Source organism: Grampus griseus, assembly GCF_964374135.1.
Source record: "Grampus griseus genome assembly, chromosome: 5".
Taxonomy (NCBI): Eukaryota; Metazoa; Chordata; class Mammalia; order Artiodactyla; family Delphinidae; genus Grampus; species Grampus griseus.
The window spans coordinates 122035527-122055727 of NC_138998.1; positions in this window are offsets into that span (position 1 = coordinate 122035527).

Below are 20201 nucleotides of genomic sequence, written 5' to 3' on the forward strand. Positions count from 1 at the left end.
TTGATATAGGTTTTGCAAAGAACAGATCTATATAAACATAAGAACATAAGGAAAGAAAAAGACAAATAATCTGCAAAATGATTAACAGGTGTTTCAATTTAGAGACAGCTTTAAAAGAATAGACTCCATATAGTTTCCAAATAGACAATTTTGGTTTCAGTGAAAAAGGGTGTTTTTATTTTCTTGGTTCTTTTGTTGCTTTCTTGGAATATCTGTTAAAATAGATTGACCTCAGGTCTCTTTCTGGCTACCCTCAATTTACAGGGTCAAGGGAACAGAAAAAGAAAGATTAAAAACAAGAAGAAAAATAAATAATTAGTAGGTCTGTATTTTTAAATAGTAAGAATTTTCAAAAAAAAATTGCTTCCATCTAACTAAAACAGTAGACTTGAGATAGTTAGATCTACTCTATTTAGAAATAGCTCTAAGAGATCATGGCTATGAAGTACTCATCTTTGTTTCCAGTAGCAAATACATCATCTGGTATATTCAAGTTCCATGAATTTTTACATGACATTACTTGGAAGGAAAAACCAAAAACTCTGTGTGTGTGTGTTTGTGTGTGTGTTAGAGGGGGAAAGATGGGGAAAGAGGGGGAGAGAGGGGGAGAGAGGGAGAGGAGGGTAGAGGGAGAGGACTATTCTCTTTCCAGAAGTAGTGATTTGAACCTCACTCACTGTGACATAATTATCTTCTATGTGCTCCTCACTTGCTGAAGATTTTAATATCCATAAACTCTCACACTGTATCTGGCATATTAAGATACTATTAATTTTATTATATTTTAAACAGTATCTTTCTTACATGACTTTGCATCTACTCTTTTTCAATTGATCCTGTCATTTTTAATGTCAACAATTATAACCTTAACAAGAAAATATATTTTACCTAGATTAATTGAATATAAATTAACAGTAAAAATAAATTGTACCTTATGTTTTGCAGTGGAAACAAGAGACTTTACCTTATCTACTGTCTCTTCTAAACCTTAAACTGGATCATAGTAACATGTGCATCTAAACAGCTTGCCAACTCACGTGTCTTCTGTGAAAAGATTGACAATATCAGTAGTGACAGGTGCTGAAGAATCCAGATAATATTCTAATAGCCATGTAAGATAGAAATCTAGTGAGCAGGTGGTAAGACACAACGGTTAAATGTGCATCTTAAACTCATTAAGAACATCAAGGATGGGGGGAAAAATCGAGAGAAAAGTTATAGATGCTAAACAAAAATAAAAGACTATCAGGTATAACTCTTCTCAAAGGCCAAAACTATTTATTATATTATAGAAATATTTTGCTATACTCAACGAGATCATGTTTTCAAATCATTTTTAAGATGTATCATACATAAAATAAATTATTATCTAATTAATTCTCCCATTAAAATATATAAAGTATAATTTAATATGCTCATTATGTTTAGAAGTGGTATCTGTAGCTTTTACAATTCACTTAATCAAAAAACACTGAGGTTAGCCAATTTTCCATCTTATTTTAAGATTTTTATTTTATTTTTATTTTATTTTATTTTTATTTTAAGATTTTTATTTTATTTTTCCATCTTATTTTATTCAAAGCAGCCAGTATTCAAATAATTTTGGTATCAATTACCTATACTATACGGATAAGTCATGTAATAGCAGTCATTACAGGTTAATTCAAGTTACTGAAATTTTTCATACAGTGGTTTTCCACACATTAATGGTAATTACCACTAAGTACAATGGTTAAAGTTGTTTAGGATAAATCTCAGTAAGTTTGTATGGAGCAAGTTAAGTCAAATTTCTGAAACATAATTCTCTTAAATGAGGATACTAATATTTTATATGATTATTGTGAGCATTACATGGAAATACATGCAATAAAGCTTAGTAGAATGAGTGGCAAAAAGTAACAGTAAAAATATTGGTAAAACAAATTAATGTTTTACCAAAATGTTACATAAATTACATATTTAAAGTTGTCTTCAGATCCTCTACTTGTAAATTTCCCTAACTCAGTACTTAATGCGCAAAAAATCTATTCTTCAATAATTGCATTTTACTTTAAATGTTCATTTGTCTTTATTTTTATATATGTAAATTTTAATTTTATTGAACACTTACAAATGAATTCTTGCCTAACAAATATTGTTATGACTACTTCAGATACTCTGAGTTAAAGTCTGTTATTTGATACTACACATGTCCTTCACATATTATTTTCCCAAATAAAAAGGTTTTTTTTGACCTGTGATTGAGACATTAATTTTCAAATTTTATTTTGAAACAATTTCACACTTACTGAATAAATGTTACAAGAATACCAAAAAGAGCTCTCATATACCCCTAACTCTGAGATCCCACTCAAGTTTTGTTAAACTGCTCCAACAGTGTCTGCACCAAAATGTGCTGCACTTGGTTATATTTTTCCATCTCCTTTAATCTTGAACAGTTCTTCTGTCTTTCTTAACCTCCATGACCACAGCATTTCTAACCACTGCAGACTAGCCATTGTAAAATATTCCTCAATTTGGATTTGTTTGATGTCTCCTCGTGACTAAGTCCAAGGTATGCATTTCTGGCAGGTAGCTCACAGGAGTCATCCTGTTCCTCCCAACACATCACATTGGGTGGCATGTAATGTTAACTAGTTCCATTTCTGATGGTGTTAACCTTAATAATTAAGCTTTATTAATATTTTCCAGATTTCTCCATTGTACAGTTACTTTCTTCCTCCCATTTTTTCCCACATGTTTAAGACTTAATTTTTTCAGAGCAGTTTTAAGTTTACAACAAAATTGAGAGGCAAGCACAAATATTTAAAATGTATACCCTGCCCCCACAAGGCATGGCCTCCTCCATCATCAACATCACTCATCAGGTTTTTTTTTTTCTTTTTTATCCAAGGATGAACCTATATTAACACAATGTATTCACCCAAAGTGTATAGTTTACCTTAGGGTTCTCTCTCGGTGTTACAAATTCTATGGGTTTGGAGAGACGTACAACGATATATATATACACACATACATCATTAGATTATCATACACAGTATTAAAAAATTCTGTGTTCTACCTATTAATCTCTACCCCTCTTACCTCTACTTCCCTCTCTGGCAACCTCCAATCTTTTGACCATCTCCATAGTGCCTTTTCAGAATAACTTATTGTTGGAAACATTCAGAGTTCAGCCTTTTCAGATTGATTTCTTTCACTCATGTCTTTTCATGTCTTGATAGCTCATTTATTAGAACTGAATTATTCCATTGTCAGAATGCACCACAGTTTATCTACTCACCTACTGAAGCGAGTATTGGTGTTTCCAAGTTGTGGCAATTATGAATAAAACTACTGTAAATAATCGTCGGCAGGTGTGGACATAAATTTTCAGATCCTCTGGGTAAATAATGAGAAGCCTGAATACAGGATCATATAAAATTTTGTTTAGGTTTATAAGAAACCACCAAACTGTCTTCCAGAGTGGCTGTACCATTTCAAATTCCCAAAAGCAATGAATGAGGGTTCCTGTTGCTCCACATCCTCCCCAACATTTGGTGTTGCCGGTGGTCTCGAATTCAGCCATTCTAATAGGTGTGTGGTGGTATCTCATCACTGTTTTAATTTGCATTTCCTTGATGACATGATGTGGAGCATCTTTGGCCCATTTCTTAATCGGCCTGTTTTCTTATTGTTGACATTTAAGATAATAGTCCTCTATCAGATGTGTCTTTTGCAAATATTTTCTCTCAGTCTATAGATGGACTTCTAATTCTCTTGATATTTTCTTTTTCAGAACAGAAGTTATTAACTTTAATGAGGTCCAGTTTCTCCATTCTTTATTTCATGGATCATGCCTTTGATGGTATATCTAAAAAGTCATCACCAAACACAAGGTCATGTAGATTTTCTCCTATGTTATATTCTAGGAACTGTATAGCTTTGCATTTTATGGTGACGTCTGTGATCTATTTTGAGTTCATTTTTGTGAAGGGCATGAGGTCTAGCCTAATAAATGTTGTGCTATTATATGTTAATGGCAGTCTATTTCAAAATTTGTTGATGTCATTTTAATGGAGATGATTCAATACAAAATTAAATATGATTTTTATTTTTTAACATCTTTATTGGAGTGTAATTGTTTTACAATGTTGTGTTAGTTTCTGCTGTATAACAAAGTGAATCAGCTATACGTATACATATATCCCCATATCCCCTCCCTCTTGTGTCACTTACGGTTAAGGTGACCATATGTGCATGGGTTTATCTCTGGGCTTTCTATCCTGTTCCATTGATCTATATTTCTGTTTTTGTGCCAGTACCATTCTGTCTTGATTATTGCAGCTTTGTAGTATAGCCTGAAGTCAGGGAGCCTGATTCTTCCAGCTCCATTTTTTTCCCTCAAGATTGCTTTGGCTATTCGGGGTCTTTTATATTTCCATAACTATTGTGAAAATTTTTGTTCTAGTTTTGTGAAAAATGCCATTGGTAGTTTGATAGGGATTGCATTGAAACTGTAGATTGCTTTGGGTAGTATAGTCATTTTCACAATGTTGATTCTTCCAATCCAAGAACATGGTATATCTCTCCATCTATTTGTATCATCTTTAATTTCTTTCATCAGTGTCTTATAATTTTCTGCATACAGGTCTTTTGTCTCCTTAGGTAGGTTTATTCCTAGATATTTTATTCTTTTTGTTTCAGTGGTAAAGGGGAGTGTTTCCTTAATTTCTCTTTCAGATTTTTCATCATTAGTATATAGGAATGAAAGAGATTTCTATGCATTAATTTTGTATCCTGCTACTTTACCAAATTCATTGATTAGCTCTAGTATTTTTCTGGTAGAATCTTTAGGATTCTCTATCTATAGTTTCATGTCATCTGCAGTTTTACTTCTTCTTTTCCGATTTGGATTCCTTTTATTTCTTTTTCTTGTCTTTTATGATTATTCTTATAGAAAGAAAAATTCAAAAGCTATAATTCACCAATTACAATAATATCTATGTAATGATTTTCACAGGAGGATATAGAGCAATCAGTTATACTTTCTTCTTACACACAAAGATATCCGTGATGCATGGTCAGATGTATAATTATTTCATGAAACAGGTAGTGTAAAACCTTTTTTTGTAAATGTATATACATGGGTAGTAAAGTAAAAGGTCTGAAGGATGCACTATCAATGTATTTAAAGTCATACTTCTATATAATTGGATTATACTGCCTTTCTTTTTTTAACTTCTCTTTTTAAAATAATAAATAGAATTTATTGTATAACAATATTTATTAAAGTAACACCAATTTCAGAAATGTTATTTTCACATTTGAAATCAACACTTTTTGAAACAAAAATATAATTATGTACATTGGCTATGTAGCTGAGGAGTCCAGGGGGAATATGGAGATATAAAGAGAACATTCCAAGCTCTGACTGTTCCTCTTCCTGCAGCAATTCCATAATCATAATTTTCTTCACATGTTGTTTGACTTTAAAGTGAACACTTGTCTCCTGCAGCTAAAGAATCAGGGAATATCTATGGATTTTATAAATAATGCTAGCAGGGTTTGGAAGGAGAATTTCTTTCAGTTATTTCCAGACTGTGACACTACACGTCTAGGAATGCCCCAGCTCTGGTGGGATGTTATAGGAAGTTGTCTCTTTCTATTGCACCTTTTTCACTCACCGGAAACAAGTAACTGAAATTATCGGACATTCAATAGAAATGGTAGAGTATGAAGTAACAAAAGAAAATAGTAGTAATACAGGTTTACTCCAAATTTTTTGCACATAAACAGGGTATAATCCTTTTTTTTTAAACAAGGCATACCTGAAGCTGGTTTAATTGCTGAAAGATAATGTTGATTACTGTATAAGTCTTTGTATTTCCATTATTCAGTTTAATGTAATTGTGCATTCTATTATTTTTCAGACTAAGAAACTAGGATATTGCATTATCACAAATAACTAACAATTCTTGAACAAAGTATTTAAAGTTTGCCAGTACACACATACATATATATGTATATGTGTATATATGTATACACACAGATAAAAGACTAGAGGAGTTGATCATTAAAACCATTTGAAGTTTCAGCCTTTTGTTCAAATAATGGGGTTAATAAAAACAAATTATTTCCATGGAGGAATAAAAGAGATATTGAGGCATGATAAATAAGACAGAACAAGGACTGCTCCATAATCTGTGCCCAATTACTTACATTTAGTACACCCTTTCACCATACTTGTGGAGGCTAATATAGGGTGAGAAATCTTTTGGCTACTGTCTAAATAGTATCCTTAGAGAAATCTTTTAAGAGTAAAGAGATCTCAAGCTAAGAAAACAGCCATAATCTTTAAGATATTTAAGAACATCCAAAACCCTCCTAGGAGAAAGTGTATAGTCTAAGATGAAACAAATGGAAGAGACTGGCTTGTAGTTGGTGGTATTTGCTCCAATTAATGTGTTTAAGTTGATTTAAACAAAGGTGATAAAACAAATCTATTCCCATGCCTAAAAATGCTCTGATTATCTTCATAGAATGTCAGACTGGGATTAAACTTGAAGGAATATAGTTTTATCTAATTCTAATTCTTTTATCTCTTGGGAGAATAAGGATCAGAGATTTAAATTATAGTCTCTCTATTTAGGGAAAGATAATTAAAATCTATAATTCCTAACTCGAAGTGAGTGCTCTCTTCAAAACATCTGTGTAAATGGTTTTGTCTTTCCAATTCTATCTGAGTTAACTGCCTGACAAATTGCATGTTCAACATATGGGAAGTGTATATAAGAAATCTATCTGAAGAGATTACCTTCTCCTTTACCTATCCCAGTTTTAAAGAAAAAAAAAAAACTTCCTTGAAGAACGACTTCCTTTTTTAACCTTTAAATCACCTGGGCTTAGTGAAATGGATTTAGTATTTTACTCCCAACATAAACTGCATAATCTTTTTCATCTCTATTTTATTCCTCATTGCCCAAATGTAATTGACTAAAATAAAATTAGTTCAGCAGATTCTTATTCAGATTGTTGAAGCTGCAAACATTGATTCCTGAACTAACAGCATTTGTTATAATAATGATACAGATAAAGATCAGCATCATTAGATTATGGAGCACAATTGACCAAATATTCGCAGAAAAAATAAATTGAAAGTGATTATTAAGACTGTCCTCACTGCAGTTTCTTGAAAACACAGAATATCTATTGCAAACTTGGATACAAACCATTACTTTGATATTAAACAATTTTAGTCTAAATGACTATAGCTTAACACAATTATTATCTCATTACACAGAATGTTTATTTTATGTAGTATACAGTTCAACTCATTTTCTATTTCAAAAATGAAACATAAATTAGAGCTTCAAGAGACAAAATGTACACTAAATTAAAAGGAATTAAATCTTTGAATAAGTGAAAGCTAATTGGATAAAAGCCTTTATGATGCTATCTTCTAAAGTAACAAAAATAATCAAAATAACTAAAATAGCTAGGCTCATCACAGAGTCAAAAGTCAGTTCAGAAAGCATTGACTATGAATGGAGCACTTTAAAATATCAGCATGTTTGCTGCAATCACCAATAAATCCTTTGATATATTAATATTTATTGTCTTTAAGAAAAAAATCTTTAATTTAGTTGAGACACTAAATTATGAATATACTGAACAGAAATATGAACATTGTATTATAGTTTTCTTACACTCAGGGACATTACTGCAATTTGTAGCATAATTAAAATGAATTTTTGTAAGCAGTCAGTCATTAAGTTATTTTAATTTTCCATCTCAAATGAAAGAGAAAAAGCTCTGTAGCAGATGTAATGTGTAATTATCAAAACAGTCTAAATCTTCAAAACTGCTTGAGGGATTTTTTGCATAAATGGTCTTTGAAAATTAACACAAAAATCCAACTTTTTTTCCCATACCTGTTTACACATTTTGTTCATTAAAAAACTGTATCTTATTTTAAGTATGACTGGTGCTATAGATTAAACTGTGGCCCCGCAAGAAAAGATATGTTGAAGTCCTAACCCTAGTGTCTCAGATGGTGACCTTATAGGGTCATGCAAGTGTCATTAGTTAAGTTCAGATGAGGTCATGCTGGAGTAGGGTGGGCCCCAACTCCAATAGGACCTGTGTCCTTATAAAAAAATAACAGGTGAAGAGACACACACAAGGAGCACACTATATGACAACAAAGGCAGAGATTGGAGTTAGGCAGCAGCAAGCCAAGAAATGCCAAAGATTTCCAGTAAACCTCCAGAAACCAGTGAGAGACAAGGACTGATTCCTCTTCAGGGTTCAGAGGTCTCATGGCCCTAATGACAGCTTGATTCTGTACTTCTAGCCTCCAAAACTGTGATGCAATAAATGTTTACATGTTTAATCTATCAACTTTTTTACTGGGGCCCTAGGAAACTAATAAAACTTATATTTAAAATTTTCAGCCCTCAAAGAGACTACGAAGTTTAAAAAAGAAAATTATTCCAAACGATCATCAGTGATAGATACATAAAAAGCACGAGAATAGAAATATTTATCTGGATGCTTTTACATGTGTGTTTGTCAGCAATAAATACATCTGTTTGCTATTTTCTTCGGGTATGCATTCATGCTAGGTATCTGCCCAATGAGTATCTCATGCATTTGGACCATTCAGTCCTACATAACTACTTATAAAATTGAAAGTGGGAGGGAGGGAGATGCAAGAGGCAAGAGATATGGGAACATATGTATATGTATAACTGATTCACTTTGTTATAAAGCAGAAACTAACACACCATTGTAAAGCAATTATACTCCAATAAAGATGTAAAAAAAAAAGAAAAAAAGAAAGTGAAGTAATTACATTGCTATAGAAATGGTTCACAATTCTTCTATAGAGATGCTTGTAATCAAGCTGGCATTGCTATTGTAGTGTATAAGGTGGCTCTTCTTGTCTTTCAGACCTAGCCTTGTACATATGCTGTTGCAATAACAACTTCAATAGTCCCTTGTTTATATCATTACTCCAGATCTCTCTCCTAAAGACAAGACTTATAAAATCAGTTGTCTAACTGTTTTTTTTACTTGGATGTCTAGTAGATGCCTCAAAGTCTAATGACCCTCTCAAGGTCAACATGACCAAAACAAGACCTCCACACTTCCCTGACACTTCTTCACCACATCACAGTAAATTATGGCATCTCTGTCATTCCTCCTGCTCAGGTCATGAGAGCATAAAGCCGTTTTCCTTTACTTCTATTTTCTAACTTCGCATATTCACATTATTCATCCTATTAAAAAATACTATTGGCTCAATCTGAAAATATTATGCAAAATTCATTTGCTTCTGCAACTAATACAATCCACCAATATTTCCCAATGGAATACCATGATATTCTTGTAATTGGTCTCTCTACTTCTTCCTTTGCCTTATTTTAATTCTCAACATATCCACCAGAGTGAGCCTTCAAAATGTAAGGCAGGGTTCTTCGAGGCTAGGGAAGATGTCAGAGAGTCATTTCTCTCTGCTTGCCCACATTAAGTAAAAATATAAACCCAGGGAGAGAAGAAGCAAAGAGAGAAGCAAAGAATTCCTCTGAAAGTTGGGGGAAAAAAGGCAAAAGAGTTAGAATGATCATCAGCAAAATGTCTACAAATAATAAATGCTGGAGAGGGTATGGAGAAAAGGGAATCCCCCTACACTGTTGGTTGGAATGTAAACTGATGCAGCCACTATGGAGAACAGTACGGAGATTCCTTAAAAATCTAAAAATTGAGTCACGATATGATCCAGGAATCCCACTCCTGGGCATATGTACACAGAAAACTAATTCAAAAAGATATATGCATCCCAGTGTTCACTGCAGCACTATATACAATAGCCAAGACATGGAAACAACCTAAATGTCCATCGACAGATGAATGGATAAAGATGTGGTGTATATATACATAATGGAATATTCCTCAGCCATAAAAAGAATGAAATAATGCCATTTGCAGCAACATGGAAGGACCTAGAGATTATCATTCTAAGTGAAGTAAGTCAGAGAAAGACAAATATCATATGATATCACTTATATGTGGAATGTTAAAAAGAGATACAAGTGAACTTATTTATAAAACAGACTCATAGACATAGAAAACAAACTTATGGTTACAACAGGGAAAGGGGATGGGGGAGGGATAAATTAAGAGTTTGGGATTAACAGATTCACACTACTACATATAAAATAGATAAACAACAAAGACCTACTGTATAGCACAGAGAACTATATTCAGTATCTTGTAATACTGAATATCTTATAATACCTTGTAACCTATAATGGAAAAGAATCTGAAAAGTATATATACACATATATACTTTTAGAAACCCCAGGAATGAAAGAAGGGCACCTTACAACCAGAGGCTCAGCATTTCCTGATTACCAACCTATCAACAAAAAGTGGCCCAGTTCATTCCACTCCCACAATGAAGGGAAGTCAAGTCTGCATCAGGAAAGTACAGCAGCATTGACAAAGAAGATCAATTATAATGACTCCTACAAAATAAGTGGCCAGAGTAAGGTCTCTCCTACTTAACTAAGTTTAAAACTTCCCTCCTCGATCTAGAAGCACCACATGGCTGGGTACACCCTCAGCAAAGTGCCCAGGAGGCACTTCTCCTCTCTGTGGGCTGGAGACTCCCTTCCTCTGTCACAGGTATTCAGGCCGAGGAAGCCACATCTGCCTTCCGGGGCAGCACCAGCAGGGACTAGTGAACAGTGGAAGCCCATCAGCAGGAGATAAAACAGAGAGATGGAAGTAATATCACAAGCCTATAAAAATAAAAGTGGCATTATAACCAGAGCTCACAAAGGTGGGCTAGGACCTGTGCACTTAACCTAAATAGGTGGACTTCCTGCCAAATAGAACAGAAAAATAAACAGGACCCAGAGTGTCCTAACATGAGAGTCAAAATATCAAGGACACAGTGAAATATTACCTGTTATACCAAAGACCAAGAAAATAACAACTTCAATGAGAAAAGATAATCAGATGGGACAGCACAGAGAAAAATTAAATACTGCAATTTTATGACAAGGACTCTTAAAGCAACCATGATAAAAGTAATTTAATAAGGAATTAAAAATTATCTTGAAACCAATGGGGGACAATGTCATCATAAATAGATGTTATAGAAGAGAACCAAATGGAAATTATAGGAGAAAATTTTGTCAAAATAGCTCATATTCATGACCATAAAATAATCCTTAACAAATTTAAAAGAATTAAAATCATAAAGAGAATATGGAGGATGTTCTCTAACCATAATGGAATCAAACTAGAAAACAGTAAACAGGAAATCTCTATAAACTTGGAAATTAAACACAGCACAATTCTAAATAACCCATATATAAAGGAAGAAGTCTCAAAGAGAATTAAAATAAAGAAAAAATAACTAGAATTAAATGAAAATAAAAATACAACAACTCAAAATATGTAGGATATGACTAAAGCACTATTGATAACATTGGCTACATTAAAATAATATCAGAAATCAACAATCTGGGATTCTACATCAAAAAAAAAAAACGTAAAACCAGCAGAAAGGACTAAAAAGCAGGAATCAATAATATGGAAAGCAGTAAAACAATAGATAACAAAGCAGCAAAATTTGGTTCTTCAAAAAAACAAACAAAAAAAACTGATAAAGTTCTAAAAAGAATGGCAAGAAAAAAAGGGAGATGATATAAATATTAGGAATGAAACAGGAAATATCACTACAAATATTTCAGCCATCAGTATAATAAGGGCACACTACTAACAATTTCACCCACCTTATTCAACAATGATAAAGAAACAAGTTTTTTCAAAAAACACACAGCCAAAATCTAACCATGACAAAATAGAAATAGTGCTATAAATCACTTAAGAAATTGAATTTGTAATTAAAACGTCCCCCCCCCCCCAAAAAAAAGAAAACTCTAGGCTCACACGATTTCACTGAAGAATTCTGACAAATATTTAAGTAATTAACACCAACTTTACACAATTACTCTTGCAGGGTAAAAAACAAGGGATGCTTTCCAGGTTATTTTATGAGGTCAGTGTTAACCCTGATTCCAAGATCAGCCTAAAGTAGTACTCAAAAGAAAACTGTACTCCATTATTTCTCATAAGCTAAGGCACAGAAATCCAACAAAATATTAAAAAGCTGCATCAAACAATGTACAAAAATAATTATATACCATAACTAATTAGGATTTACTGCAGATATGCCATGATGGCTCAATGTGTGAAAATAAATCAATGTAATCCACCATTATCAAGAGCCTGAAGAAGAAAAAACTGATTATATAAAATGACAGAGAACAAGATTTTGACAAAAGTCAATATCCATTTCTATAAAAACTCTTAGCAATCTAGGAATAGAGGGGAACCACATCAAATTGAGAAATAATATATATTTTTAAAGTATATAATTAAATCTAACATTATACTTAATGGTGAAAAATTAAATGCTTTCCTGCTAAGATCAGGAAAAAATGGCAAGGTTGTCTCATCTCCCCTTTCTTATTTAACCTAGTGCTGGAATTTCTAGTCACTCAACTAAACAAGAAACTGAAGTAAAAGGCATATGGATAGGAAAGGAGGAAATAATGCTGCACCTATTTGAAGATGCCATGACTGCATCGCATCTCAAGGAGTCTACAAAACAATCTCCTAGAGCTAAGTGAATTTAGCAATGTTGCAAGATATATGATCAACACAATTATGTCAGTCTCATTTCTATATACTCACAGTGATTGTGTGGAAATCATAGTTAAGAGCACAATACCACTTACAACTGCTCTAATGAAAATGAAATCCTTAGGTATACACTTAACAACACATGTATAAGGCTTATATTCTGTGAACTACAAAATGTTGATGAAAGAAATAAAATATATAAATAGAGACATATCACATTAATGAATTAGAATATTTCACATAGAAAAGATGTCAATCCTGCCAAAATTCAATGAACTTCTAACAAAATCCCAGCAAGTTTTTGTAGACATAAACAAGTTCACTCTACGATTTATAAGAAAAGGCAAAAAAAAGTATAGCTAAAATAATATTGAAAAAGAACAAAGATGGAAGAATCACTCTACCTCATGTGAAGTCTACTGTATAGGTACAATAATCAAGACAGTGCCATGTCAGTAGGGGGATAGACACCTATCAGAAATAGACCTACACCCAATTGATTTTTGACAAAGTTGCAAAGTGATTCCATGGGGGGAAGGAAAGTCTTTTCAAAACTGTGCCAGAGCAACTGAACATCCAAAAGTTTAAAAAAAAAAGAAAAAAAAAAGAAAGAAAATAACTGTGACTTAAACCTCATATCTTACATAAAAGTCAACTCAAAATATATAATGTCAAATAGCCTTGAAAGTAAAATTGTAGAAGTTTTAGAAAAAATATAGGAGAAAAATCTTTGAGATCTAGAGCTATGTAACGTGTTCCAGATTTAATACCAAAGTACTATACATAAGCAAAATATTGGTAAATTAGGCATCATTCAAATTAAAGAATATTCACTCTGCAAAGGATGCTGAGAAAAGGATGAGAAGAAAAGCTAAGACTGGGATAAATTATTCAAAAACCTCTATCCAACAAAGAACTGGTAACTAATATGGATAAAGAACTCTCGAAACTCAAGGAGACAATGAAATTGTTTATGGGCCAAAGTAATGAACAGATATTTCACTGAAGAGGATATACAGATGGCAAATGAGGATACTAAAATATACCTAACATCACTAGTTTTAGGGGAATATAAATTAAAACCAAAATGAAATGTCACTATACAGGTATCATAATGACTAAAATAAAATATAGTGAGAATACCAAATACTGGTGAGGTTGCAGAAAATTTAGTTCACTTGTATATTGCTAGGCATACAAATGGTACAGTCACTGTAGAAAATATTTTAGCAGTTTATTGTGAGCCTAAATATGCAGATACCATATGATTCAACAACTGCACACTTTGGCATTTATCCCAGAACAATGAGAACTTATGTTCACATAAAAACCTGTACATGATCATTCAGAGAAGCTTTATTCATAATAGCCAAAAACTTGAATCAACTCAGTTGTCCTTCAATGGATGAATGGTTAAACAAACTGTGGTGCTATAAATATTACTCAGCATGAAAGGGAATAAACTATTGATACCCACAACCAATTAGAGGAAATTATGTTGAGTGAAAGGTCAATCTCAAATAGGTAACCACATATTGCCTGATTTCACTTATATAACATTCTTGAAATGACAAATTTTTAGCAATAGAGAAGAGATTAGTAATTACCACAGTTGAGGGACTAGGGCAACACTAGAGATCCTTGTGAATGCTCTGTATTTGACTATAAAGAGTGACTATCCTAGATGTGAAATGTACTATAGTTTTTCAAGATTTTACCATAATGGTAAACTGGGTAAAGGATACATAGGCTCTCGCTGTATTATATCTTACAACCTCATGTGAATATACAGTTATCTAAAAAATTAATTAATTAAAACATACAAGGCAGGAAAAAAATATCATTCCTTGGCTTAAAGCTCCACAGTGGGTCCCTATTTCAGAGAGAAGAAACCAATTTTCTTAGAATGGCCACAACACACTTCATGCTTTGGCCCCATATTACTTTATTGACCACCTTTTCAAAAGTCAATTTTTATATAAATTCCATTCAATTACTTAGAGAGATTTCAGCGCTCCTAAAGGCTTACTTATAGCTAAATTTTTTTTCATTATTAATTTTAAAATATATTTATTTTAAATAAATAAAATAGTTCCCAGGAACTATACAAAACTTGCCTTATAGTATTTTTTTTTCTCAGAAATGTATTGTTTACAACAAATAAAATATGAGTGAATTAGATTTCTTACACAGCAGTATTTTCCTGTAAATGTGTCAAAAAATCTACAAATCAGTATTTTCAACTTGTAGCCATATTCAGAGTCTAGGAAAATATGATGTCAGAAAATTCTGGAAGTTATTCTCCATGATTATAAATTCATTTTGGTTGCTAAATGGTTAGAGGATCCTATAATTTATTAATCAAGCATGTCCACATTTTTGAATAAAGGAGGTGCTATTGTGTAAACCTGACATAAACTAGGTCTGTTGTAGTCAAACTGAAACATACAGTCATGTTCATTCTAAGGTGGTATGATTTGGTTTCTGTCTGACACCCAGCTAACAACATGCTACAGTCCCATTTAATTTCTAGGCGCAGGTGCATTAGTTTTCTTTTACTCTCTTGAATACATCAGATTTGTACAGAGATTTTCTAGATGCTTATGCATCCCATTGCATCTTACTGGCCACTCTGGAAGTTGAACTGTCCTGGCCTCCCTTGCAGTTAGTCTGGGCCATGTACCATCATTTGTGGTTGCATTTCCAGGCTGTTCATAAAGCCACAGTAGACCATTGGTATCCTTGGGGATTGGTTCCAGGATCCCTGTGGATACCAAAATCTACAGATGCTCAAATCTCTTATATAAAATGGTGTAGTATTTACACATAACCTATGCACATCCTCCCATGTACTTTAAATCATCTCCAGATTACTTCTAATACCTAATAAAATGTAAATGCTATGTTAAATAGTTTCTGGAGCATGGACAATTCAAGTTTTGCTTTTTGGAACTTTCTGGAAATTTTCCCCTGAATATTTTTGATCCCCGGTTGAATCCTCAGATGCAGAACCTATGGATACAGAAGGCCAACTGTACTTGTATGATGTCCTCCATAATTTCCCTCTTTTCTCCTTTGTTCTGCAGATAGAGAAATGCAGAATTCCCACGAATGACTCTCAGAGATACAATTTAAGTGAACATCACTCAGAAGAGCTAAGAAACTACTTTGCCCATCTCAGGACCTCTTCCTTTGCCACATCAGTTTTTTGAGAGTCTCCTCTCCTCAGCTGTCAGTTGTCTACCACTCTTACTCTATTGTGGGTTTTTGCTCAGAAGTCACATGGGCAAAAAGGCTTTCCTTTACTGACTCTCATAGAGCATCATTTATGTAGTATTATCACACTTTGAATTTTCCTTCACAGCGCCTATCAAATATATGTTTATTTGTATAGTGAGTTTTTAAAGTATGTATATTCTCACAAGAATGCACACCTCATAAAATATGATTAATTTTGCAATCATGCTCTTTTCCCAATAGTATCAAATTGATGGTGAGGTAGGCAATTAAGAGACATTGTCTCACTACCATTTTATATGATATAGCAGAGTCATCTGTACATGAGAAGTTCGAGTGTGAGAGATAAGAGAAATATAATGATGAAGAACCACTAAAACAAAAAACAAAACAACAACAACAAAAATTTGTTGACTAAAGTATAGATGTTCCTGCTAAGGAAAACCACTGATTTAAGTAACAATAAATAAGGTATTATATTTTTCTTAAGCAGTATTCAATGACAGAGGAAAAAGATGTTTATGCAGGTGGTTTGTTGATCAAAGATCGGCAATCTGTAGGCAGGAAAAATTAAGAAAAAACAAATTCAGAATTGTGGGAGACTAGTTCAAGCAACAGTCTGGATCTTTGAGTAATATTAGGGAAATTAATGAGGAAATATTATGAATATTTAAATAAAGCAAGTCACACTAATTTTTTTCATTTCCTAGTGTACTTAAAAGACTTCATTATAGTGTAAAAATAACTTAAGTGTGCAGTAACATTATGTCTAAAAGTCAATGTACATACATTAATTACAAATAATGCTGTTAGAAAATGGTGCCAACAAACTTGCTCAAGAATGGGTTGCCACAAACTTTCAATTTGTAAAAACCACAATAACTGCAAAGCACAATAAAGTGAAGCACAATAAAATGAGGTCCGCTTGGACTACAGAATGAAATGACTGGAGGTCTCAATATAAAGGTAGAGAGAGAATAAGGGAGGGATAAGGCTTAATATTGCTGTAGAAACTACAATAATTAGGTATAACATGTCATAGTCAGTGGTTTTATTAAAACACTTACATTCAAAGACCATATGTAGAACAAAAGATTTGTTTATAAAAAGAAGAGCAAATTGCTAGACAGAAATTTAAAAGAAAAAAGAGAACCTAAGGTGTTTTCACCAGAAATAGGAAAGCATTTGGTATGGTATTATCATTGGTACTATTTTTTTTCAAATGAGTATATATTGATAAGATTTCATGTTTTTCAGTATTCATCAAGCTATACACTTAAATTTCTTCTACTTTGATAATGAAAAAAGAATCAGAAGGCTGCTATTCATAGAAATCAAATTGTTGAGAGTGTGAAAACTCTCAGGGCTTCTACAGATTATGGAGTCTGCCCTTCCCCATTATGTAGATCTGGAAATGGAGGTTCAGTAAACTTGTGACCATCCAAGGTTGCAAAGCATTCTGTGCTAAGGCCAGTCTTCTTCAATTACATGTTATCTACTTTAGTACATAAGTAAACTAAATAACTTAGTGATTACATCTGGATTACCTTCAAAATGCATTCCATTTAAGAAATATAAGTAAACTAGTAAGTAAATTAGTAAGATTTTACTAATAAGTAAAATCTAAATATATATTTAAATTCATTCATACTCAATATTTATATATGTAAATAATGAAAACTCAGATGAATAAGCTTGATATAAAACATATTTAGCATTATTTCATATAAAAATTAAATCTTATATGAGTAATACAAGTAGACGATTATAACTAACAAAATACATTTAGGTATTAAAAAGGTATGCTGTTCCTGATGAATAATGGCAATAGTAGTAATACGGATCTAATAAGAGAAAAAATGAACTGAATCCACTGGATCTTTCTCCTACCTGCAGAAATTAAAATGGAGTTCAAACTTATGATCAGTATTCCTTTAGCTTCCTATATGATATTTTGAAAACCATGAGTAATTATGATTCATATTCTTTCTGTCATGCTTTATTTCTTTTTCATAATAGTATATATTCAGTCACTTAAATGATTACCATTAGGAAATATATGAACCATTAATATTAAACAAAGTAATGTGAATTTGAGAAATGACAATTAACACTTTTACATTGATCTGTATTCTTTTGCTTAGCAGAAGGCATTAAAATGCCAGAATTGTGCTTATTTACATAAATCTACAAGTCTAGTTGTAGTGCTTTAAGTATCAATGGATTCATGATAAGTATCTTAGAAAATCCCATCTGTTATAAAATATGTGACCTTATTAATTCAGAAAATGTCAATTAAAAATATTGTTATAAATAGAAATGTACTAGGAAACAGACATTTGATTTTCTCTGCAAAGAAAATCATTAACAGTAGAGGCTTAATGGAATTTGTGAAGAAACCTTTCAACTTTGGTAATTATTAATTAACACTGATTACATTAACACCTAGATGGGAAATATTGTGTAGTTTTACACATATAATCAATGAACTTCATCAGTCAAATTTACATTCAGTTGAAGACAAAACTGCTCTGTAAGAATCATTACAAATTAATTAGTACTTAACACTTAATTGAAATGAACACATTGAAGCTCAAATTTCATTTTCAGAAAATAAGCTTAACTATCATGGATCATTTGGTTTGCTGTTCACCCTCCATTTTACTTCCAAAACACTTTTTAAAACTTACTCTACAAGCAAAAACAGATCAGACTGTCACTCAATTTTTTCCTATTTAACACTCACTACCACCAATTACCCAATTGGCTGTGGTACTAAAAGTTTGGTTTATGAAAAATATGAACTCAAGGAACAACAATCCTTAAGTCTAATTCTCCTGTTTTCACAGTTTACACTTTCCTCACTCAAGGCTTTTGGTCATCTCTCAGTTTCCTTGAGTAGGGTCTCCCCTGCTCATTCAGCATGCATAAGAACGTTCCTCCCAAATTCTCCTAATCACAGATTGTGCTTATGTTGGGGAGATCCTGCTGTAGGATGTTTATCTGATAAGGCTTTTATGATAGACTTGTAGAAGCAGAAGAAAGATTTACAAGAGAGTAGAAAATGTTTCACCCGTTAGAAACATCCATTTTCTATTCTACAGTAGGGTAGCTACATTTATTTGCAATAATAGGGCTCAAGAGAGGATAAATTCACTATAATGATAGGTATAATAATGGACACTGGAGTTTTGGTATTGTGGGCAGAGAGTTCAACATAATCACCCTCATGTACAGTCTTGTCTCTACCAAGCCATACCTTCTCAGCTGTATTTAGACCATGTATAAAATTTAGAGCCTCTGCAGTTACCAGAACTTCCCATGGTATAATTCCAGCTGATAAAACAATGTTTCTATGTACAAATGGTGCTTGAATAAGCCATACCCAGTACAACTACAGCTTCAATGATGGCAATAAAATTTGAGAGGCATCACCACAAAACCTGAGAATATTGGGAAAGCACAGGAAGTCAAGAGATTCAGCCTGCAGTCCAGACATAGAAACTTAATATGAAACTTGCCCCTACTACCTAGGTTTTCAGGGCCTTAGATTTTCCATCTGTACCACGAAGATATGTTTTTGATTATCTCCAAGACCTTTTCAAATAAAAATCACGCATTCTATGCTTTACGGCAGTGACTTTTAGACCCATTATTTATCATGCCACACAGTGGTATTTACCAGTGTAAGTGATATAACTATCCAGTTGAAAGTTTCCAAACTGAAAACCAACTCTATTGATTGGAAGATATGGCAAAGAGTAAACTAGAATATTTTTCATTAGATAATATATATTTTAGGCTTGATGATTTATTTCTTGTTTTAATACTTCCAGCATTAGTTTAAGCACCTACACATGTTCAGCATTTTAATATTTACAATCAGGATTTCAAGTGATGTTTCTTTTAGAGTGATGCATCTTAAATTTATTTCTCATTGAGTTACAAATCAAATCACGTTTTGCAAACAGTGAGGTGAACACTGGAACAGTTTTTAGCTTGGTAATTGTAGCTCATACCTTTCACTGACATCGAGAATGAGACTAACAGGCTGCCTTACAAATAGGACTGCTTACTGATTTTGCAAAGGTTGGAACAGAAGAGGCTGTACTCTTTTTCCGTAACTGTAACAAGCCCTACCTTCCTATATTGATTACTTACTCTTCAGTGTTACAGTAAATTGCTATTGTGGAAGCATAATGATGCTGAACATTTGTAGCCCAGATGATAGGGTAATGTTTAAACACAGTGTGCCCTGTTCT